We start from the raw sequence: 25,533 nt of genomic DNA, 5'->3' as shown, positions 1-25,533 counted from the left end.
CCACCTTCTTCCATCGTAAGATCACCGACCTACATGACAGCTTCGGACACCAGACCCAGCCAACCACCACAGAACCTGCAACCCCAGCCATCACCCTCAACGCCTGGACTCACATCAACACAGAAGAGACCAAAGCCACCATGAACTCCATCCACTCCGGTGCCCCCTCGGACCCCTGCCCTCCCTTCATCTTCAACAAAGCCGACGACATCATCGCCCCGCATCTCCAGACCATCATCAACAGCTCGTTTGCTTCTGCCACCTTCCCCGAGAGCTGGAAACACGCCGAAGTCAACGTCCTACTGAAGAAACCTACGGCGGACCCCAGCGACCTGAAGAACTTCCGTCCCATCTCGCTCCTCCCCTTCCTTGCCAAAGTCATAGAGAAGACCGTCAACAAGCAACTTACCAACTTCCTTGAAGACAACAACCTACTCGACCCCTCTCAGTCCGGATTCCGAGCCAATCACAGCATAGAAACCGCCCTCATCTCAGTCACAGACGACATCAGAACTCTGATGGACAACGGAGAAACAGTTGCCCTCATCCTCCTCGACCTCTCGGCTGCCTTCGACACCGTCTGCCACCGAACCCTAATATCCCGCCTCCGCTCCACCGGGATCCAAGGACAGGCCCTGGACTGGATCACCTCCTTCCTCTCCAACCGCTCCCAAAGAGTCTACCTCCCACCTTTCCGCTCAGACCCCACCGAGATCATCTGCGGCGTCCCACAAGGCTCCTCGCTCAGCCCGACTCTCTTCAATGTCTACATGAGCCCCCTCGCCGACATCGTACGCAAACACAACATCAACATCACCTCCTACACCGACGACACTCAGCTGATACTCTCCCTCACCAAGGACCCCACCAGCGCCAAGACCAACCTGCAAGATGGAATGAAAGACGTCGCAGAATGGATGAAACTCAGCCGTCTGAAACTGAACTCAGATAAAACGGAAGTCCTCATCCTCGGAAATACCCCATCCGCCTGGGACGACTCCTGGTGGCCCACAGCCCTTGGCACCGCACCAACCCCCTCAGACCACGCACGCAACCTCGGATTCATCCTGGACCCACTTCTCACCATGACCAAACAAGTCAACGCTGTATCATCCTCCTGCTTCCTCACCCTCCGCATGCTCCGAAAGATCTTCCGTTGGATCCCCGCCGACACCAGAAAGACAGTGACCCACGCCCTCGTCACGAGCCGCCTGGACTACGGCAACACCCTATACGCAGGAACCACCGCTAAACTCCAGAAACATCTGCAGCGAATTCAAAACGCCTCCGCCCGCCTCGTCCTCGACATACCCCGCAACAGCCACATCTCCGCCCACCTGAGACACCTGCACTGGCTTCCCGTCAACAAAAGGATCACCTTCCGACTCCTCACCCACGCACACAAAGTCCTCCACAACAAGAGACCCGAATACCTCAAACGTCGCCTCAGCTTCTACACGCCCACCAGTCAACTTCGCTCTGCCAACCTCGCGCTCGCCACCGTCCCTCGCATCTGCCGCACCACGGCAGGAGGGAAATCCTTCTCCTACCTGGCGGCCAAGACATGGAATTCCCTCCCCACCAACCTCAGGACCACCTCGCATTCCGGAGGCAACTCAAGACCTGGCTCTTCGAGCAGCAGTAACCCCATCCCCCTAGCGCCTTGAGACCCGCACGGATGAGTAGCACGCTTTATAAATGCTTGTGATTTGATTTGATTTGATTTGGGTGCTGTGATGTTGGATCCTGATCGGGGAGGCTCTGTGGTGGTCTGTGACTGGGCTTGGGTAACTGGCTGTCCAGTGGTCCCTGATGGGCCAGGTAGATCGTCCAGATCCTGAAGACCAGAGTTACTGTCATCACTGTGTGTCTCTTCAGTTGGGGGACTGGATAGTGCTGGCACCTCCTCTCTGGTGACACTCGGCGGGGTACCTGTGGGGATGTAGATGATGTGTTATGGTTAATGTGTATGACATATTGTACATCCCCGGCTTCCCCTCTATGGTTGGTGTTGCCCTGCCAGCTTTTACTTGTGTATGTTGGTGTATGGTGAGATTGTTAGTTCTCTATGCTGTGCATGCCTTAGTGATGAGTGTCCATGCAGGGCTGTGAGGGGTGTCCATGCATTGGTACAGCATGCACGGCTTGGCACTGGGATTGAAGAGATGTGCTGGTTGAGTGTGTGGGAAGTAGTGGAGTGATGTGATTGAGGGTGAGGGTATGTGATGGCATGCAGGTAGGGGGGTAATAATGGTAGAGAGTTGACTTACCAGAGTCCAGTCCTCCTCCGACTCCAGCCAGAGTATCCTCAGGATGCAGTATTGCCAAGACGTGCTCCTCCCATGCTGTGAGTTGTCGGGGAGGAGGTCGGGGTCCAGCGCCAGTGCTCTGGATAGCGAGCTGGAGTCTTGCTGCTATGGAACGTACCTTCCCCCGTAGGTCGTTCCACCTCTTCCTGATGTCGTCCCTTGTTCTTGGATGCTGTGCTACGGGGTTGACCCTGTCCACAATTCTCCGTCATAGCTCCATCTTCCTGGCTATTAACACCTGCTGCACCTGTGCTCCAAAGAGCTGTGGCTCTACCCTGACAAGTTCCTCCACCATGACCCTTAACTCCTCCTCAGTGAAACAGGGGTGCCTTTGTGGTGCCATGGGTGTTATGTGATGTGTGTTGGTGAGGGTGTGTTGGGTGATGTGTTGGGGTGTGTAAAGTGGGGTGTGTGAGGGATGCATGGGCGTGTGTATGTAGTTGTGTCAGTGTTCTTGGTGTCAGTCTTGTGCCAATGATTTGTATTCGTAAGTGGTTGTGGGTGCTGTGGGAGTGTGTTTTATAATTCTGTAGGTGTGGTGTGTGTATGGGTGTCAGGTGTGTGTTGTTTGAATTGTCCAATGTGGTGGTGTTTTGTCCATGGGTGACCATTGTGAGAGCAGCGGTATGTACCGCCAATGGTTTACTGCTGTTAAATTTCCGCTGTGGTGATTCGTGGGTCATAATGTGGTGGGCATTGTTCTATTGGCGTAACGGTGTGAGTTTTGATACCTCCTCTTTATCACTGACCTTTGGTCGGGCGGATATGTGTCTGTGGCTGAATTCTGTTGGTTTGGTTTGTGTGTGTCATAATATGGTGAACAGATATCTGCCGCTGCAAGTTGGCGGCCGTCAGCATGGCGGTAAGCGGGATTTACCGCCAATGTCATAATGAGGGCCTAAGTGATAACATTGGCTCATTTTTCCCTAGGAAAAGTGTTCCACGAATCCTAACAGCAGAACAGTATCCAAAAATGATCTATGACTTCTGGAAGAGGGACTCTACCAAGTAACTTATTTTGACTTTTGCATGGTTAGGGCTAGAGACATCAGACTACAGTTATCCTTCCTCACTTTTATTGTATAGGTATACGACCCCAAAGGTACTGCTCACTCCTTACTGAACGTTGTGTGTGCCTCAGTTGTACTAAACCCCCTCACACTCAGTGCCTTTCAGCAAAAGAAAATCTGGGGGATCCCAGAGTGCTGGCACCTACTGGATTAAAGGTGTGGATGAGAGGGGTGTTCTATATGGCAGTACACTAAAATGAGAGGGGTGTTCTATATGGCAGTACACTAACACAAACTCAAACAAGTCTAGAGACAGTAGCCCTTCTGGGCCTTCAGGTATAACTTCCCTCATGGTTCTTGGCATCATTTGCTAGGTAATCATGCTACAGTGTTGTTGCAGTAGTTTCAGCCAAGATCTAGCAACAAAGTTCTAGAACTTTCTTTGCCAAGACCTTTGATTCATAAAGGATTGTTCTTATAGACATTTCAGCTGGAGAGAAATATCCTGAAAGTAGTGTGCTGATGGAAAAAAAAGCCTTTGAATTCCTTGACCATTAATCTCACTTCTGAAAGGCTGGGTTATAAGTATCAGATCTCTTGAGGTTGGATTGGACCAAGAGACAGAAGTCATGCACAAAGAATTAGATTTCTAGAATGCAGACAAAATTGCAGAGTGGGGAACAGCAAGATGTTAACGGAATGTATTATTTTGCAGTACAGAAGTAAAGCAGGAGCTATACTCATCATCTACAAATGACTGAATAGTTACTACGCTTGAGGAAGTTATTCAAAGCATTGAGTGTGTTCATAGTGCACTTGCATTTCTTGATATTTTTCAAATGTTTAATTTTCAGGAATTCTCATTCTCATATAGTAATACAGAGAGTTTGTTATGCAGAGATATTGAACAAATTACTTAATCTCTCGCTTCACAATGTAGAGCTCTACTACAGCTTGCATACCTCCTTGACTAATGGAAGCAACTAGGAAGAGTGTTGAGAGACCTATATCTCTGTTTTCTCTTGTCCCATTCTCCTTTTCCTGCTTCCAACACCAGCCTTCATATTCATGTGTACGTGGTGCCTGGTGGGAGCAGTGAAACAGCACCCTTGCCGTGCACTGCTTTTTACCTGACAAATTACATCACTCATGATATTTTCTATGAGATAATTTATTACATCAAAGCGACATCTTAAATAACATCACTGATGACAACACTGTGCATACCCATGCCTATCTATAACATAATGTTAACCTTTGTTTTTTCAGTGAATACAAAAAAAAAAAAATATATATATATATATATATATATATATATATATATATATATATATATATATATATATATATATATGAGTATATGAAAAAGTTCATATTCTACTTTGGACAACAGTGCAGCCGTTAACACATTGGTTACCCGTTTCGCATGAAGGGAAGCATTTTGCTTGCATTCTGCCTTGTAAAAATTGTCAATAATGTGGGTCATCTATTACCATTACCTTGTGGTTGTCGCAGATACTCGCTACCTAATTTCTGTGACATTGCTGTGTTGCTCTCTCTTTTTGGCCTGCAAATAAAGAGGGCCTCTGGATTTAAAGATTTATTTTTATATTATTTGTTGATAGTTTACACGCTAGACTAGTTTTCTATGCATATTAGTTGCACTTTATTTCTAACTTCTGCCGAGGCTTTGCTACTCCCTGCTGGGACTAACAATTTAGCCATAATCTCATAAGGGTGGCATTCTCTTCCTTTGTTATCAATGAGACTCCTGAGTTTTGAATGTATATTTTTTTTATAAATACTGTCATGATTTCGTGAAATCTTGGAGCTATCAAGAATGAGTTATCCTGCGACCACATTTGGTATTACAGATGGATCTGTGCTTTTGTGGTTGAGCATTAGTATTCATCAATTGAAAGAGCTGGTTGAACTGCAGTTTCTGTAAGGCGTAAAATTTCGAATATAAGAAACTAATTGCAACGCAGGACGCTCTAAAACTGCTTCCCGGTGAATTGTTGAGCCGAGGGGTGTTTGTCCCTACAAATGATCTGGAGAATAAAATCTAACAAATGATGATGCAATACTGCTAATCAATGGGCACGTGCCGCCAGTCTCTTTTTCCCACCTTCGACCAATCATGTCTCAATCTTTCAACACTGTTAATTCACTCAACAATTTACAGAGGGCTACACGTTGCTAAGGGCATGATAATACTAATTAGGGGGGGCAAAAAGAAATTACTAAACGACCCCTGGGTGGGTTGTTGTAGCCTGTGTTTGACTGAGAACAACTGTATCAAAGATCCATTTTGCCTGCTCGCGATATATATCTGCAACACTTTATTGAGAAATAGGCATAATAACGATGTATTTGTATACCTTTTTAAACCGTTTTCAAAAACTGAATAAATACAAGTTTGCCATTCTTTCTCATCTTAATTCAAACTTGAATTTTCAAGTTTTTGTTTTTCTGCGATAGATTTTGGTTTTGTTATCTATATTTTCACACACACCCAAATCCTCAAGAGCACACCATTCTTATTCACCACCTTTCTCTCTTCCCATTGGAATGTTCTTTTCTGCCTCCTCCAAAAGAACCCTTGAAGCACACCCACGTCTTCTAAATGCATTATTTGGTATTTTAGGAAGATTCCCAGTGTTGGCTTGTAAAGTGTCTTGTCATATACCTGCATGTGATTTTAAACACGTCAAATATATGCGTCAAGGTGGATGTGACATATTTGTGATGTCTATATATACAATGCAGAGTACCAATTCAAAATATGTATATACATATTTATATAAGAAAGGCATAGGTATTTTTCTTTCAATTATTTTCCTGCAACTTTCCTTAGTTTGTTAGGTTAAATAGTACCAGACAGCACAACACTCTAGTTTACCGAAGACATCTTGGAGACATTCAGAAAGCTTCCCTGGGAATGCCTTCTACCCATTGCTTACCATTGGCTTTGTGGTTTGTAACTCACATTTACTTGCTTTCTATTTGCTAGCTTTATTTGGTTTGGGATGTCTAGATTGAGGAGTTTGTTCCTCGTGTGCAGCATTACCTATTTACTGTATCCTTTTGAGTGTTCCCTTTTGGTAAATAGGCCTTTAAATATTTTCTTAAATTGTCACATTTGCTGTGTAATTACATACAGTGGTCAAATGTCATGCCATGTCATGAAATGTCCATAAGTACTGACTTCAAAGTGAAAGGCTTTATGTGACAGTCTTCCTGTCGGAGAAAGGAATTTTACTAGCACACAAAGTTCAAATGCCTGTAAATGAACTGTGCAGATATTCCAGAAAATACCAGCATTAGAAAAGCATAAATAAAGCACATTGTTATGCAATTCTGAAGTGTGGTGAAAACAAATATCTCAATATGATCCAAACAAACCAACACTACACTAGGTGATATCATTTTCACACAGTTTTGTTTGTCTGTGCAAACGTAATCGTAATTTCAATTGAAAATGTGTTATCTATAATGGCATGTTCTACCAAACAATGCATACTCTATTCCACTGCACTCTACTCTGCACCACTCCATTCTATGCTACTCCACTCTATGCCACTCCCCTCTGTGTCACTGCACTCTACTCTGCACCACTCCACTATACACCATTGCACTCTACAGCAGTCTAATCTAATGTACACCACCCTGCACCACTGCACTCTACACCATTGTACTCCATGCCACTCCACTCTACTTTGCACTACTCTATGCCACTCCCCCCTAGTCTACAATACTGCACTCTATGCCACTACTCTGTACCATTCTACTCTATACCGCTCTACTCCACAGCACTTTACACTGCACCACTGCAATCTATGCCACTGCACCCTACACCACTGCAAGCTACCCTGTGCCACTCCACATCACTTCACTCTACACTGGAACAATCCACTGTACTGTACTGTACTCCACCTTGCACCACTCCACTCTATGCCACTCAACTCTATACTGCGCCACTGCCCTCTACTCTAAACAACTGCACTCTACACCACTCTACTCAAAACAAATGCACGCTTTGCCACTGCACTCTACGCCAATCTACTCAGCACCATTGCACTCTGTGCCACTATACTCTACAACACTACGCTACTGCACACTACACCTTTCTACTCTACACCATAGTACTCCACATCACTGCACTCTACACCACTTTATTCTACTCTACACCACAGTACACCACACAAATGTACTGTGACACTGCACTCTACACCACTATACTCCACACCACTGCACTCTATGCCACTCTCCCTTGCACCACTGCATTTTATGCCACTGCACTCTACGCTACTTTATCATACTCTGTACCACTCTATGTCACTACACTCTACTCTGCATAACTCCACTCAACTTTAGTGCACTCTACTCTGCAGCACTCCACTCTATGACACTGCACTCTGACACTCTACTCTGCACCATCGCACACTACTGCACTCTATGCCAACCCACTCAAATCTGCACCACTGCACTCTACACCACTTTAATCTATGCAGCTGCACTCTATGTCATTCTAGGGCACTCTAGTTTTCTCTCCACCACTCTAACGTACGCTACTATATTCTACAACTCTGCAACACTCCATTGTACGACTCTTCACACCCCTTTATGCCACTCTGCTACTCCAGGCTACTCCACTCTACGCAACTCTCCTCTCTGGCACAAACTTTTAGCCATGATGAACAGCAGCCATGCTGGTGTACAACATGGCTAAAGCACATTGGCAAAGCCAATAGCTCTAGCATAGGTGAGCCCTATTGTATTTGCTAATGCTTATTTCTCTGATCACTTCTGCAAATAGTTGTAAAAAAGAAAGCGGAAAGTAAAATTAAAAAGCTTAACCATCAAATTTATCTAGACCATTAATTTGCTCTAGAATGTGTTGGTCCTCCGAATCCTCTTCAAATACAGTGAATTTGCCTTCAAAACAACTGGAGAAATAACAAGCATTTTCAATGCAATGGGTCTCGCGTTGGCTGGAGTTAGAGCTATTAGGGTTGAAAATTCCTAACTGGACTTTTCTTGTCACATAAATTGAAAATTAAAAGTAAAACAATTGACATAAGCAAGCTGATTCAAATGCCACAGCCGCAATGAGCATGAGCGCGAAGGAGAGACACAAAAGGAAAAATAAGTTCTCACGCAGTAAAACGTATCGGCAAACGTGCAATTATCCATGTAACCGGGTCAGTGGCCAAGGCAATAACAAAACTGCCCCAAGGAGGGACAAACGTAATGCATTTATCAATGATTACAAAGGATTTTTGAAAGCCAAGCCCATGAACGAGTGAGTGTGACGAGCGTGCAGGGGGCATGGTTAAAAGCCCACTGATAGATTACAAGAGACCTGAGCGCTTGTGCGTTCGGACTGAAAATTGCTAACTGCTACAGCATCATTTGTAGGTTGAGCGTAAGCGTACAAGCTCTTGTTTACTTTTAAGTATACTTCTTCTGTGGGCTTCCAGCTTTTTCATTTGTTAGTTTCAGTGTCATTTGAAAATCATTGCTGTATAAATATGCTTTGTCCTGTTTATCTGGTCCATAGGGGACATTTTTTTACTTTGTTTCCTGCTCCTGTCCAAGGAAGCTTTCCTTTTCATTTGCAGAGCATTCTTCCTCTGAGCTTCGCTGTAAACAAGGCTATAAATCAGGCTGTTATCTTGGTCACATTTGGTCTATGTGGGCTCTCTGCACCCTCTCTCAGCTTCCTGGCTCCCGCCCTTCCTTGGCTTGGAATTTCTTTACCAGGAGCAAGGGTGGAGGATAGCTTGTAATTGCTTTCAGCCTAGGCACCCAACTGTACCAGGGCTCCGCAATCCTTAGAGACAGTGCCCACTTCTGCTCTATACTGGGATCCCACTCGCAGCTACATCAGTGCACCTCAGTTCACACACTCTGAGCCCTCAGCCGCAACACAGCCTGTCTGCCAGAGCACCTCAGTTCTTACAGTCAATACATTCTGCTCCTCCAGTACTGGCACCTAGGGCACAGCTCCATCAGTGCACCCCAGTTCACACACTCCAAGCCCTTAGCTGTGCCAGTGCCAGGAGCCCCACACACTGTCTGCCACGGCACCTCAGTTCTTGCAGTCAAAACATTCTGCTCCTCCAGTACTGGCACCTAGGGCACAGCTCCGTCACTTCACCCCAGTTCACACACTCCAAGCCCTCAGCTGTGCCAGTAACCCCACATGCTGTCTGCCAGAGCACCTCAGTTCTTGCAGTCAGTACACTCTGCTGCTCCAGTACTGTGACCTCGGGCGCAGCTCCATCAATGCACCTCAGTTCACACACTCCAAGCCCTCAGACGTGCCAGTGCCAGGAACCTCACCCACGCTGTTTGCCAGAGCACTTCAGTTCTCGCTGTCAGCGAACTCTGCTGCTCTAGTACTGAGACCTCAGGTGCAGCTCCATCAGTGCACCTCAGTTCACACACTCCAAGCCTTCAGCCGTGCTAGTGCCAGGAACCCCACACATGCTGTCTGCCACAGCACCTCAGTACTTGCTGTCACTACATTCTGTTGTTCCAGTACTGGGACCTAGGGCGTAGCTCCATCAGTGCACTGCAATTCACACACTCAAAGCCCTCAGCCATGGCAGTGCCAGAACCCCACACACACTGTCTGCCGGAGCACCTCAGTTCTCGCAGCTAGTACACTCTTCTGCTCCAGCACTGGGACCGCCGGAGCAGCTCCATCAATGCACCGCCATTTACACATGCTGAGCCCTTGTAATAGGCCTCAAAAGAAAGAGAGAAGGCCCACTCTGGTCAACACATGGCTTAAAAGGAAAACGTGCAGGAGCATATACAGTGCGAGATAAATACAGGCCTAAGCCAGGGTACCAGGTTACAATGGAAACAGGGGCAGAAAGGAAAGCAAAGGAACAGGCCAGATGCAGGGCAAAGCAGTTACAGATGGTCCTCGCATACCACAGATAATTTAGAAGGCCGCACACACGAGAACCTAAGCCACATCCCGGTACAAGTGTTAGGAGGAGGGGTACATCATGGAAGAAAAGAAAGAAAGACACAGGATTCTTGTTAGTTTCAAGGCTGGAAAGGGGAGGAGGATAGGCTGTAAAACTTCAGAGTATGGGAACAGTGTAGGGACAAAACAGATAGAATTCGAAGGGTGAGATAAAAAGAAACTTTGCTCGTTAGAGGATGCATATGTATGTTATATATGCTACAGCTGCATTTCTAGTGACAAGTAGTCAGATGTACTTTTAAGAATTATTGCTTGTGCCAAGAATGAAGGTAGATGACATTATATTGAGCTAATGTGTTAATTGGAAATGAGATAAAGCATATACAAATTAAGTCTATAAAAGACACTGTTTGTAAAAGCTGAGTTGAGTGTGCTTTCAGTTACAGAACTGAGCTGTGCTCCCTGCCGTTTTATTCTTCCATAAAATACTATATTGCATCCTCTTCTTGTCTCGCCTCTTTATTCCTGAAAACTCAACTACATTTGGCGAGCCAGAGCCAGGAGCCCTCCATCTCCTCAACTCCCTGGACCGTGGCTGAAGGAAACACCACCTGCGTTGCTTGAATAGAACATTGCACGCAAAGCAGGTGAGCATACACCTGCCTAACCGAGTGGGCGGTCAGGGTTCCAGAGGTTGCTGTCCTAAAGGGTGAGACGAGGTCGGGCATCAAACTCTATTATTTAAAGTGCATAATTCTGTGGCAATTGTAGTATGGGGGAATGAGTGCATGCAGGATTTGTGTGGGTTTCTGAAATACAATGGTGATGCAGAAATGAAATGTGATTTCCCGGCCAGGCCAGAAGATCAGCTAGTAGGGATTCTCTCTGTGTGTAAGAAAGGAAGTATAAGGAGTAATAGTGCATTACCCAGGGGACAGCTCCTGGAAGATATAGATTGTATTCGTGCATTACCCAGGGGGCAGCTCATGGAAGAAATAGTTAGGTACTAGTGCATTACCCAGGAGGCTGTCCCTAGAAGGGACAGTTTGTGTCCAATCAGATATCCCGGTAAGACCCAGAGGGTTAGAATAAAGAAAGTGAGGTGAATCGGGTAATGTGCACAAAGTCTGACGCCGCAGGAGACGGTTACTTTACTGGCACCGGCAGACCCCACTCTAAAAGGTCAGATGCTTTGAAGGGAAAACAATTGAGACCGAAGCATCTTGGAGTCTGATGTTTTTGCAAAAAAGATGACCGGATGGTCGGCGTCAAGTGAGCTTACCCTGAGCACGATCAGACATTTGGTTGCGAACCTGAAAAAGTGCAACAGCAATGAATAAACTTAATGAGTAATAGGGAGGATAAAAAGAATACAATAATCCACAGCCACGGCGGTCAAATTATAGAACAAAGGCAAATACTCTCACCAGTGGTTGTACAATCTGAAATAAGTAAGGAAGAGAGGGTGCAAGATCTCTGCCATATTTTTGATATCCCATTCAAAAAACTCAAAGCAGCAGAGAAATGGGAAAATATTAGCGCAGATAAAACACACAAATTAAAAATAGAAAACATCAAAACAAGTAGAAATAAATAGGGAGACCTTATGAGTGAAGTTAACAATTCCATGTGGCGGGAAACAGATACCCTCGCTCTAATTTTAACATTTGAATGGGCTCACAACCAACCCCCATGCCCGTGTAACACCCCTCGATTTAGCATTACATCGCAAGACACTCTCATATTAGAAATACTTCTTGATGCATTTTTCACAGATTTGTACGATTCTAGGGTTTTAAATGATGGAAGGGACGCCACATCCCCAAACACTACTACTGATCATTTTCATTCATGATAATGTTATAACACGTATTGCATCAGGCACCAATCCACTTCGCCCCCCATAAATGCAGCTGCACCCGATATTAGCATAGAAGTGCTGCACAGATTAGCAATCAGTAATGCGGATGTTCACCAGTACGGCCTCACGACAATGTATGTCAAGTCATGCAACACTCCATGAGAACACTTCTTCACCAAGCACATTGCTATATGTTAGCGACATTGATAAGGATATATACATAGCAGCAAGGTAGACAAAGGCGAGAAAAGGGACACAAAGAGGGGATAATAATAAGAGGAAAAACCAGGAAGCGTATGTCTTGGGGAAAGCCATGGATGCCCTCCCCCCCCGGGGACATATGATAAAAACTTTCTCGTTTGACAAAAGGAAAATAAAGAAATATTGTAAGCAATGGCACAGAGACATTAAGGACCATGCCCAGCCGTGGCCAAAGGACAAAGGACATTTGACAAAGACATAGTTGAACACACACTGACTCATATTATGTCTAAGTATCAGAAGAAGAAGAAGAGGGAAGCTATTACAGGTTTTTTGTGACAGGGACAGAGCCTAAAGTGGCAGCAATGCAGGAGCAAGAGAAAACCCAAGAGCAGGCTCCACAGAAGCCCTCATCATATGATATTTATCCTACTCTGCCGGCTGCGGGATATCAGGACCCATAAAGGGTTGAACCTGAGGAAGACAGGACAGATGTGAAAGGGGGTGGGAGAGCGCCCAGTCCCGCCCCAACAGCTCCTTGGGTGGATCATGAGCAGAGAAGAAGGGACAGGGCAACACCTAGGTCGCAACACACTAGAGAACAGGCAGGAAGATCGAGGAGCCTGGTCCCACTTCAAGGGCAATGAACAATTGGGCAGATCATTCTAAAATTGGGAAACACATCAGCAGATACATTGAGAGAGGCAGCTGGGGAGTGGATGCAGGAAGGAGAGTAGGGAGAAAGAGCCGGAGAGATGACGGTGCTCAACGTCGAGATGAGACACGAGGGGGAGCGGGAGCAAAAGCAGAGGATGAGGAAAGGGACGAAGGGTTTAAAGTAAGAGAAAGTACCTTCGGAAGAGACAGAGGCCTGTATAATTTCCGACCACGACCCATACGAAGACTACAATTGATAGCAAGGGACCCAGTAGAAACAGAAAGAAGGTCAATTTTAAAACCATCCAAAGTGGGGCCGACACCTATAGAGACGATAGGACAGAAGGAGATTAGTTATTATTGTCAGCCCTTTTCAGACGAATTAGCAACATGGACGGAAAGAAACGGGAGAACGCCATTGCTAAGGCAAGGGTCCTTCCAACCCTATGACTTAGCCAGGCAGAAGATTGTATACGGCAGGGACAGGGTGCTCCAGAATGGAACTATCCATACATGCAGGAATGCCTTGCAGTCTGGGAGATGTATGCTGAGGACAAACCAACTGAAGTGACACGTAGTAACAGGCCAGATCGAAGATTAAGCTGCAGTCTGCCAGGTCTCCCGCCCATTACGCAGCTGTCCCTCATTTTTAAGGGAGGGCAAGTACCAACATACATGCCCTGGCCGCAGGTGGACAAAGAGAATTTAAAGAGAGCATTGCCCCCGCTGTCTGAAGGTGCAGGGAAATGGATAGGATGTTTTGAAAAACACACAGCTGGAGTTAACCTCCCCTTGGCGATGTTAAAAGTTTGCTGAGTTCTCTAGTGGGAGACAAAGTAACTTCCATATTTACCAGAGCAGGACTCCCTCAGGTCACATTGATAAACACACAGTTTGACGGGTCCTGCTTCAACAATGTCCGCCAACACGTTTGGAATGCGCTTAGGTAGATATGCCCAGAAAGACCAGATATCGGAGCACTTATGGCAGAAAGTATTAAGCCAACTGAGGATATTGCAGAGTTCATCATTAGAATGAAAGAACAATGGATACAGGAGGTCGGGTGTAGTTGGGAAAATACAGGAGAAAATGCACTTTTATTTTACAACGTGCTGAAGAAAGCTCTTCGTACCGAAATACAGTCAAATTTGGATGGGGTAGTAGGAATTGAGGCCAAACCATGGCCAGAAATACAGGCCCACATAATACACTATTTTAAATAGAAACAAGAAAAAGATAAAGAAAGAACAGAACAGGCAGGGAGGGCTACCGCTAAGTTGGTTCAACAGAAACTCAAGAAACCGAGCACGGATGGGCACTGGTGACAGCACCACCAGCAATTATTACAATGCCAGTGCAAGGGCAGACACCAGGAGGGCAACTAGCAAGTGATATGGGGAGGAGACAAGGAGGTCCATCAGGAGAGCCAGGACTAATACAGGGGAGAAGGCAAGGAGGATACCGAATGGGACAGCAGTGTTATTATTGCGGCATGGTGGGTCATCTTGCAAGAGAATGCATGGCTAAGAGTGCAGAAGAATGCATGCAAGGGTGGCCTATGTCGCAAAGACAGGCGACTAGACTGCCGCAGATCCAATGGGGACCACAACAATATGGGAGACAGGAGTACCCCCAGACCCCTCAAGTTCAGTGGGTGGCACCACAGGGGCCACCACCGCAAAATTGGCCTCTCAGGGGCAACAACACCATGCGAGGGTCTAGTGCAGGATAAGGGGAGGGATGGTGCAAGGGGTAACTCCTTTCACACATCACCGCTAGCGTTCAGTGGGACACTGACACCTAACTATGTCCAATGACAAAGCCCACAGGTAGCAACTATGGCGGTCATTCTGACCCTGGCGGGCGGCGGAGGCCGCCCGCCAAAGTCCCGCCGTCAGGTTACCGTTCCGCGGTCGAAAGACCGCGGCGGTAATTCTGACTTTCCCGCTGGGCTGGCGGGCGGTCGCCTTCAGACCGCCCGCCAGCCCAGCGGGAAAGAGGCTTCCACGATGAAGCCGGCTCGGAATCGAGCCGGCGGAGTGGAAGCTGTGCGACGGGTGCAGTTGCACCCGTCGCGTATTTCACTGTCTGCGCAGCAGACAGTGAAATACATGTAGGGGCCCTCTTACGGGGGCCCCTGCAATGCCCATGCCAGTGGCATGGGCACTGCAGGGGCCCCCAGGGGCCCCGCGACCCCCCCTACTGCCATCCGGATCCCGGCGGTCGGACCGCCGGGATCTGGATGGCGGTAGGGGGGGTCGGAATCCCCGCGGCGGTGCAGCAAGCTGTGCCGCCGTGGAGGATTCAATGGGGCGGCGGTACACTGGCGGGAGCCCGCCAGTGGTGCCGGTCCGACCGCGGCTTTACCGCCGCGGTCGGAATCCCCATTGGAGCACCGCCGGCCTGTCGGCGGTGCTCCCGCGGTCCTCCGCCCTGGCGGTCTTTGACCGCCAGGGTCAGAATGAGGGCCTATGTGTCCAATACTGTCAGTAAGCCACAGGTCAGAAGAGGAAACCACTGTGGCAGTAGCTATAGAAGGGTGCCCCTATCAGTTTTTAATTGGCACTGGGGCCACCAAGTCTTGCATAAAGGAAGGAACTTTACCACTTTCATGCGACTCAATGGACACACAAGGGTTTTCTGGGGCTGTCTGACAGGTTCCTTTTACAAGACCAGTAAACATGACTGTGGGTTATGCACAAATTGACAGACCATTGTTATATTCCCCAGAGTCATCCGTCAACGTTCTTGAAAGCGATCTAATGAGCAAGTTGAATATGAACATTTCGTTCCTGGAAGATGGACCGAAGGTGTGTTCTGCACCCGGTGTCAGGCCAAGTTGAATACTGTCCCTCGGAGCTCATGAGGAATCAGGACAGAAAGTTAGAGCAGTACCAGTTGATATAGAGGCTTTCTTGCATGGCATATACGCACATACCAACAAAAGGAAAGACGGTACAGCTACCAAAAGAACTGGTGTTCAGACCTTGTGAACCCATAGAACCCGTAACAGAACAAAAGATGTTACTGGATATATTAGTTCACGAAATTAGACCAACATATGCAGTGCTCATCACATTCGACCGGAAGCAGGGAATGTGGACATCAATAGTGTTTACAGATCCCGGGGTCAAATTAAGGGATACATCAGATGAGGAATTGTTTAGTGAACACCCCTGATTGGAACAGTTGAAAAGGACATTTTCCTTAGAAAGCAGTTACAGTATAGGACGGTGTGAAAACACACACAAGACACTACAATAAGAGAAAGGGATTTGGCAAAGATACTATAAGTGTTATGGACAAATGGGCCACATGATGTGGGACTAATTAAAGGAGCTGAACCTGTGAAAATTACATTGAAACCTGGAGCCTTATTGCCCAGAATACGTCAGTACCCCCTGTCCAAAGAAGTGGAGGGAGGTATCCTACATACCATTCAGGCATTACTTGAGCAGAAAGTGATATATGAGACACCAACACCATGTAAAACGCCGATTTTCCCGATAATAAAGGCCAAGGGGGGAACTTGGAGAATGATTCAAGATTTGCACTCTCTGAACGACAGTCATTCCAGAGTTCCTGGTGGTATCCGATCCATCTGTTATACTGACAAATATCCCCAAAGATGCCACTTTTTTCTCTGTAATCAATTTGAAAAATGCGTTTTTTAGCATTCCATTACATTTGGACAGTCAATATTTTACCGGGTTCATATTAAAAAATTCGCAATTTTGCCCCAGACGGCTCCCTCAAGGTTTTTGCGAGTCCCCAGGCTTTTTTAGTAGGACCGTGAAAAAGAACTTAGCAAACATACAATGCACGAGTACACTTTTACAATATGTGGATGACATACTTGTTTGCAGTGCTACTGAAGACATATGTAGAGAAGATACCATTGGCCTCCTCTGCACATTTGCAGACAATGGGTACAAGGTCGATAAAAATAAGTTACAATATGTGCAGACAGAGGTCCACTATTTGGGACAACTAATATCTAAAGAAGGGAGAAAAGTGACACCTGACAGAGTAGAGAGCATTAGAAACATGCTTAAGCCCAACACTACCAAACAAATGTAACAATTTTTACAACTCTGTAATTATGTGAGACAGTGGGTGGCTAACAGCATCACTCCTCACCGCATTAAAAGAGTCTCACGCAACGACAAATAAAATAACTTGGACAAAGGGGGGGGTAGCGCTCCTGGAGCTAAAGAAAGCAATCACGAATGCTCCAGTGTTAGGTACACCTGACTACAAAAAACAATTCTACCTTTTTTGTCACTGTAATGGAATGACAATGACTCCAGTACTGACTCAAAAGACATCTATGGGACATAAGTCAATTGCCTACTACAGTGGGCTGCTAGATCCTGCCATATGAGCAAGCCCTGGCTACAGCCGTCTTTGCAGTCCAGAAGAGCACCACTATCGTGATGGGATCACCTTTAACACTGTATGAAGGGCATGCGGTATTCGCTATCTTGTAAAGAAGCAAGAGCACTCTTAACACTCAGAGTGTCTGGGTACAAAGTAATACTTTTATTACCATCCTTGCAAGTGGTCCGATGTCGCACAGATAATCCAGCAACATTCTTTGCACACCCAGTTACTGAAGACGAAAAAGTACACAACTGTGCCAATTACGTGTCAGAGGAAGAGAGCAAGATGGGGGAGGACCCCATCCTGGGAGCATGCTGCTCTTTGTGGATGGATCCTCCTTCATAGATCAAGAAACATGGATTAGACATTCAGGGGCTGCAGTTGTAAGAGGTGACCAGCAGGGGTCATCTGATACTCTACAGATAGTGAGTCACATACCACTACCCTTTCATTTTTCAGCACAAGCCGCAGATCTAATGGCCATCATCGAAGCACTGCAGCATGCCGAAGGATTAGAAGTCACCATCTATTCTGATTCAGCGTATGTTACTACCACTGTACATTCAAGTATTCACAAGTGGGAGAGGAGGGTATTTCTTAAATCTGATGGGCCACCTGTGATACATAAAGATTTGCTTGCACAACTTTTACAGGCTCTAGCCCTACCATCCACGGTAGCAGTGATAAAATGTGCAGCACATACAAACAAGCAGGGGTAATGCTCTGGCAGACTGGGCAGCAAAAGAGGCAGCCAAAACATCTCCAAGATATAAGGAATCAGAAGAGCACACAGCAGACATGATGATGAGTAGACAACCGAATTAGACTGAAGTACCACCCCTGTACCCGGAAACAGCACAATTACATTTACGTGAGTTGCAAGAGCAGGCACAACCACATGAAAGGGAATTATGGGAGTCACAGAGGGTGTATACAATCACCAACAGATTTCATTTATAGGAAGGAAAATACTGGGAAACCTGTAATGCCACAAGCCCTGTTGCATACCACACTACAGCAACTACATCACCCTGCACACATGGCTAAAGAATATCTCCTTGCTACATTACAGGCAGATTGGTTTATCCCGCAACTGTCTGAAATTATTACCATGTATATTGCTGAATGTGCAGTATGCCAACAATACAGCCCATGACTCACACTAAAAGTTATTACATCAACAATTCCTCACCCAACAGGCCCATTTAAACATCTAAATTTTGACTTTGCGGACATGATTGATAAATGTAACAACTACAGGTATTTAATAGTAGTTGTCTATAACTTCTCAAGGTGGATTGAGGCAGGACCCTGTGTACATAATGATGCCAGAGCAGCAGCAAATTTTTTGATATGAGAAGTAATACTTAGGTGGGGAATAGCAGAAGTGATCCGTTAAGACAACAGAACCTATTTTGCCAACGTCCTCTTTCAACACACCTACACCTCCCTAGGAATAAAACATAAATTGTCATCTGTCTATCACCCCAAAGTAATGGTATAGTGGAGCGCCTTAACGGCCTGTTGAAAAACTAATTCAGCAAACTGTGTGCTACATTGCATAAGACTTGGCTCCATTGCCTCCCGTTAGCCTTGTATGCCCTCAGAAAACAGCCAGGAAGTGATCATCACCTGACCCCGCACCAGACAGTGACAGGGCGCCCCACGCCGACTCCTTTAACCATAGCAAGGCAGAAGACAGATGCTCATAAAACAGCTGAGGTTTTGGGGAACAAAATGAGCTGTTATTTTCTCAGCTGCTGAAGTCTGCTAAGTTCTTCTCTAAACAGGTGGCGCAACAGCAGAATCGTACCACCGCATCCCAGCAGACCAATCCAATTCCTGTTGGTCAACAAGTATACGTTCACAATTTTGTGAGGCAATGGAAAGACAGCAAGTTTGAGGGGCCTTATCCAGTCACCCAGAGTACCCTCACAGCAGTGCAAGTGGAGGGCAGGAAACCGTGGCTCCACCTATCGGACATTCGATTAGCCCCTGCCCAGTGTCAAACACCGCCATTGTTACAGGAACATTTAGAGGAGAGCAAAGAGGACAAGGAGTGCCATTGTTTTCTTTTAAAGAACGAGCAGAGTACCTCATTGGCTCTGCCAACAGACATTTGTGGATTACTGTTTTGTTTTTGTGTTTATGTTTCATCATATTTACAGCTATATTACAATGGTATTTCAATTCATTTATAGTATGTCCAAATATTGTGCACTTGAGAAGAGAAGCATATCAGTATAAGAATGTATCTCACAATATTCATGCTAGCTTATTAAATAATATGTGGTATCAGCATATGACAGAAGTAGGCATGCTAGAAGTACCTCCTAACATCACACAGTGTCTTTTGTATCTTTTCCTGTGTAGAATGAGAGCACGGATACAACCCTCACAGGTACAAAAGGGAACATTTTTAGTAAACATCACACAGTATGAAGAGGAGTTAGCTGACATAACGGATATCTTAACTGACCACAAAGAAATAGAAGGGAAGCTAGAGACAATGGCTGAGACAAGGGTTCTAGGGTACAAGGGGGATAGGTGGAGGGCTAGAATATTAGAGCAGGGGTTCATGGGGTATCACGATCTACTCTTTTGTATAAGGATTATTCTGCCACACCCAGGCCCTATGATTGTCAGGAAAGACCATATCTCAAGATTAATGGTTTAGTATACGTCCATGGTCAATGGCACCATGGCACAACATTTCGTACAGAGCTCTCTCCTTATGAAGAAGGAATAAAAACAACACTGATCCACAACAGAACTGTCAGGCTATACGGGATGAGAATTTACAGAGTTTAAACTGAGGAGAAGCACCTACAACTCTTCGAGTGGGCCAAACACCCACTGTCTTTTCATTATGTTTTTGGGGAAACGGACCAGTCTCGGTAGGAAAGAACATCAATTGCATCACCACAAGATACAACGCTGACATGCAATGGGGCACCTCCAGTCTGATGGACTATTATTGGCAGGGTAGAGAAAACTCTAATATTCAGTCCCACTGCCAAGCCAATACTAGATCCAAAAGAGCAAAACACAGCTCAACCCGTGCATCTCAAGTCTAACATTCTACACCACTGTTGATGAGAACCACCACAACTCTGCCAGAATCCATAAATACTAACATTCAGTGCACATTTCTTCTCAGTACTAAGGCTCTCACACACGCCCTTGAGAACTCCTTGCTTCAGAGATAATGCCACTCCAATACTGGACCCCGCTCACAGCTTCACCAGGGCACCTTCAGGCTAACTCTCTGCAACAATGACACGCCAATGCTAGGTTCCATACATAGCTTATTTAACATACCTCACTTATGACCTTGTGTGCCCGTTCCTATTCCAGTAAAACAGCCCACATACAACTCTGTCAATGCACCACAACCCTAACCTGTAGCAGCCCAATTTTCGAATACCAGGAATTACAAAGCGCTCTGTTTCTCATTATTCACCCGCTGCCTTTCTGTTATTCCACCACTGGGCTGGGACACAGCTCTGTCTATACCCCAAATCCCGATCTGAAGCACCCCAATATTGCTGTATTCTGGTTCACATACAACTCTACTAGTGCAACTCCTGCTATTCTGCAGTGGTCCCTGCTGTTCCACAATCTGACTACTGTTGGAGGAAATGGGGAAGCCAATTAAATCTATTCTTAGCTACCATCTTTATTTGGAAGGGTCTGTTTCATCTATCTCAGTCCGTTCCTTCCTTTACTCGGTTTACTCTCAATGTTTTCTTTCTTCCCCACTTTTTGCTTTCCAGCTCTTAAAATCCACACGCTAACAGTTTTGCTTTTTCTTTCAACTGTTTATTTCTACTCCTCTCCCTTTGTTTTTTATTTCCCTCTTCTTCTTGCTGCCTCCTCTTTCATACTAGCAAAAACAAAGATATTTCTTTCCTTGGTTCGTTCCTCTTTTTTTTCTTCAACAGGCGTTCATTCTTTCACTAATTGTTTCTCTTCCCTTCATTCTTTCTTTGTCTTTTTTATTTGCTCTTTCCTTTGTATGTGTCCTTTCACTTTTAGATCTTTCTTCCTTCCTTTCTCTGGTGTTGTTTTTATCTTTATCTGTCAATTCATGTTTTACTATAAATCCCTCTTTTTTCCATCTGTATGTGGAAGCCACAAGTTATTTGTCGGGACCCGAAGTGTCAAAGTGGTTTTCCCATTTTGTGTTTGTGGGAAATGTGTCAGTACATACATGTCCTGGTTCTTTCGCTGCTTGCTTCTCTCACCAACTCTCTTTTTTCTCTAATGTTAATTTTTCTCTTTCTTTTCACACTTCTTTCATTATTTTTCCTCTTTATCTTTCGTTCACTAGCTTCCTTCCATTTTTCCTTTTGTCTCACACGTTTGCTCTATTTATTTTCTTAGTTGTGTTTTCATTTTCTCGTTCGTTATTTCCCTTCTTTTGTTTCTTTGCGACCCCTTATCTTTCTTCCTTTTGTCTGTTGTATTCCTTTCACTTCTCTTTTTTTGCCCCATCCGCTTTCTCTCCTGAGACCTAGTTATCAATGGAGCAACAGGTGCGGATGCACCGGAGCACAGAGACCTATCGACCTCACTCAACTCTAATTACTGCTGTATTTTCCTACCAAAATTGCAGTCAACCATTTTCCTTTCTTACTCCAGGGCCCATGACACAGTTACTACCCACTTGTCCTCTCCATCTTTATTCCTGACTCTTTCTTTCCTTTCACCCTCCAATCCGTCCTAAATTATATTTTTGTTATAGTGTTTTAAGCATTATATTCTAATGCCAAAAGTTTATTTCTGCCAAAGATTTATATGATAATTGTATATGTTTTAAGTTGGAGGAAGAAGGTAAATGGAGGTGCTTTAGTTAAATGCTGGGCCACTAGAATTATATGGCAGGAAAAGATGAAATTATGAGGCAGTGTTGACCAATTTATGTATCAAGAAAAGTCCAGTTATGAATCTACAATGGCAATGGCTCCAAGTCAAGAAAATGCGAGACCTAGTGCATTGCAAATGCTTGTTTGCCTTTTTCTGTTGCCCTTGAGAGTGTTGCCAATCTATTGGTTATGCCATCTCCCTTTTTGCAGAACTTTGCCACAACTAATTTCCTATAGCTGCAATACAGTAACTGCGTACCGTGTGAGTACTGATTTGATGTCGGATATATGAATTTTCCCTTTAATGCCCTCATTGCTTGTTTTGGATTTAGGAGGAGTTCGCAGAGGGCGAGGATGGTCCCTAGAACCGTTTGAGAAGCAACCACTGTTCTGCTCTTTAGTGAAGGCTGCAGTAGGAGTTGCAATAGTACTCACAGTGCAGGTAACACATATCACAACATGAATTGCAGCCTGGCCATTAAGATACAAATCTTCATTCTACGCATCCTCAGATCATTAATTTTACTATCCTTAGACGCTCGTGAGGATGAATCAGCCCAGCTTCTGATAAGCATCGAACCTTGGACTTGCAGGTTATACCAGAACAAACATACCTACACACATCTCTACAACTGGCCCTCAACCACTGAGCTATTTTATCATAATAAATATATAAATTGTAAGTTTGACATTAGAATTGCCCAGACAGCAAAATCCACTGCTCAAAATTAATAAGCAATTAATGGCATGAAAAGTAAATACAGAAAAAAACAAAAACGCGCTATTTTGTAACTGGGGTGGGGGGACATACGTTTTGGAAACCCGAAACGGTTTCAATATGCGAAGGAAAGGTGGCAAGCGCATGCTGTGTGCTCCGTTTCCTCGATCGACCCTCATCCCTCCACCTCGCTCTGTGTAGCATTACTTGCAGGTCAATGGCAGCAGTAATAATGCCTTGCTGAAAAGGACCCACAACTCCTGTTTGAAGCTCTTGGAGTGGATCGATGTGACCTCTGACCAGACATGTGTATCTGGATGACCCCCTGACACCGCCTGCAGGCCGCACTATCCATTTGTTCTTATCCGCAGTCCTTGGCACTCTCCAGCTACTGAGCTGCAGCACCGGGACATATTTATGCACTTGCACCAGGGGCGGCTCCTCCATAGGGGTGGATAAGCATTGCCCCTCCCTGCCGGCAGCTGCAAACCTCAAACTTTGTTTGGAAAAAGGGGTGGGCCACAGGGTGACGAGTGTGAGGGGGAAGTGCTCAGCACTCCCCCTCAGAGCACATGTGTGTTTGGCCGGCCGTCTCGGACCGGCCAAACACACATGCGCACAGGGCTCTCTCCAGCCCAGCAAGGGCGCTCCCAACCAATCTTAACCCTGCTCTAAGCAGCGTCAGGATTGGCACAGGGCAGGCTGGGAGCCTGTGCCTGCCTCGCCAGTGAGACGGATGAGCAGAGGAGCGGCACGGGAGCAGTTGTAAGTGTTTTTTTTTTATTGTTTTAATTTTAAAAAATGTCTTTTATTTAATTATCCCCCACGCATTCAAGTACACCACCCCGCCCCTTTTCATTAGCGCAAGCCGAGACTAACTTGCACTGTATATAAATCTGACCCCTGGCACGAGACAGCAGATTCATAGATGGGGCGGAAGCCCGGAAGGGGAACGTTCATGTATCAAGCAGGAGAGCAGAGGGTGTCTCTGCAGAGAGTCCAGTCCAGACGCACCCATCAGGTGCCTTTCTTCTCTACGATTTTTAGGTCTGGCTTGAAAGTAAGCACAGGTTTTGGTCACCCCCTCTGACAAACATTGGGGGTAGAAGATTTTCAGTGAGCTAATTCCTGTTACGCCCTTTCGAACAGTGCCACATGCTGTTTTAATATTTTTGTAGTTTGTAATTTTATAACGGTATACCTAATAGTTGCCAGCCCTTGTACACTCTGTCGACCTGAGTAGGTTATGGTGACAAGTCAATGGTAAAGGCGATGTGTGTGGTAAGATTAGTGTGTATATTTTACTGTAGCTGTGTAAGCGGGAGAATGCAGTAATGATTTAGTGGATGGATGAATGGATGCACGAGTGCAAGGATGAGTGACAAGAGTGCACATGAGGAGGCACTTTCATTTATAAATCCTTGGCTACTGGCATTGTCAGTGCTTGGATCTGATTGCACAGCATTGACCTTTTTTAGCTACGTAGAAGGAATTATATCCACGTCTCATGACACAGTGGAAAAAATAAAACCCTGTTTTTTTGTCCGTTTTCATCCAGAAGTACTTTTCATTTTCAGAATCCAACTTTGAGTCCATTTACCATGAATTTACCACCCTTTAACCTTTGCGTGCGAAGTAACGTTAACTTGTGCTAGTGTGTTAAAAAGAGAGTGCAGGGGTGTAAAGTTTTTTAGGAGCCCACAGCAGGTGCTTTTGGGTGCCAGCATTGCCTATACCAAGGCTGACAAGGCTTGACACCACTTTATGCCTTTTCTTCCACCCTGCTCAGTGATTTAAATGGGCCGGTAATGTCCGGTACTGAGTCCCAAATGCAAAAAGAACACATGATGGACGGAATGCAGAGCAAATCAAACCTTCACCCCCAGTCACAAAAATCTGGGTTTAATCCATCATTTTTTTGCTCACCACGCCACCCCAGGTTGGACCCAGCCATATGCAAATCAGTCTTGACCCTGTTCCTCATGGGAACAGTCCAGTCCGAACTGCCAAGCCAGGTCCTCCCTGGACTGGAAACAAGCATCCTAGAACCGGTTTCAGGGTATCATCCTTAATCAGCTACGCTAGCTTGAATCCAGTGGCGTAGTGAGCACGGGACCCACGTCTGGACATACCCTTCCCACTTGGGGCGACAAATGCAAAAAAGAATCGATGATGGACGGAATGCAGAGCAAATCAAACATTCACCCCCAGTCACAAAGATCTGGGTTTAATCCATCGTTTTTTTGCTCACCACGCCACCCCAGGTTGGACCCAGCCGTATTCAAATCAGTCTTGACCCTGTTCCTCATGAGAAAATATCAGCCCGAACTGCCAAGCCAGGTCCTCCTTGGACCAGAAACAAGCATGCTAGAACCGGTTTCAGGGTATCACCCTCCATCAGCTAGACTAGCTTGAATCCAGTGGCGCAGTGAGCACGGGACCCACGTCTGGGCATACCCTTCCCACTTGGGGCGACAAATGCAAAAAGAACAGATGATGGACGGAATGCAGAGCAAATCAAACATTCACCTCCAGTCACAAAGATCTGGGTTGAATCTATAGTTTTTTTGCTCACCACAC

General features: G+C 45.7%; 1 protein-coding gene across 2 annotated transcripts in view; it reads right to left on the bottom strand.

The window, feature by feature from the left end:
* Nucleotides 1–25,533, bottom strand: part of SLC39A11 (solute carrier family 39 member 11) — a 1,676,832-nt gene that overhangs the window by 354,426 nt on the left and 1,296,873 nt on the right. The gene's annotated exons all lie outside the window — the stretch shown is intronic.

The sequence above is a fragment of the Pleurodeles waltl genome, chromosome 7, assembly GCF_031143425.1.
Source record: "Pleurodeles waltl isolate 20211129_DDA chromosome 7, aPleWal1.hap1.20221129, whole genome shotgun sequence".
NCBI lineage: Eukaryota > Metazoa > Chordata > Amphibia > Caudata > Salamandridae > Pleurodeles > Pleurodeles waltl.
This window is presented reverse-complemented; position numbering and strand designations above follow the sequence as displayed.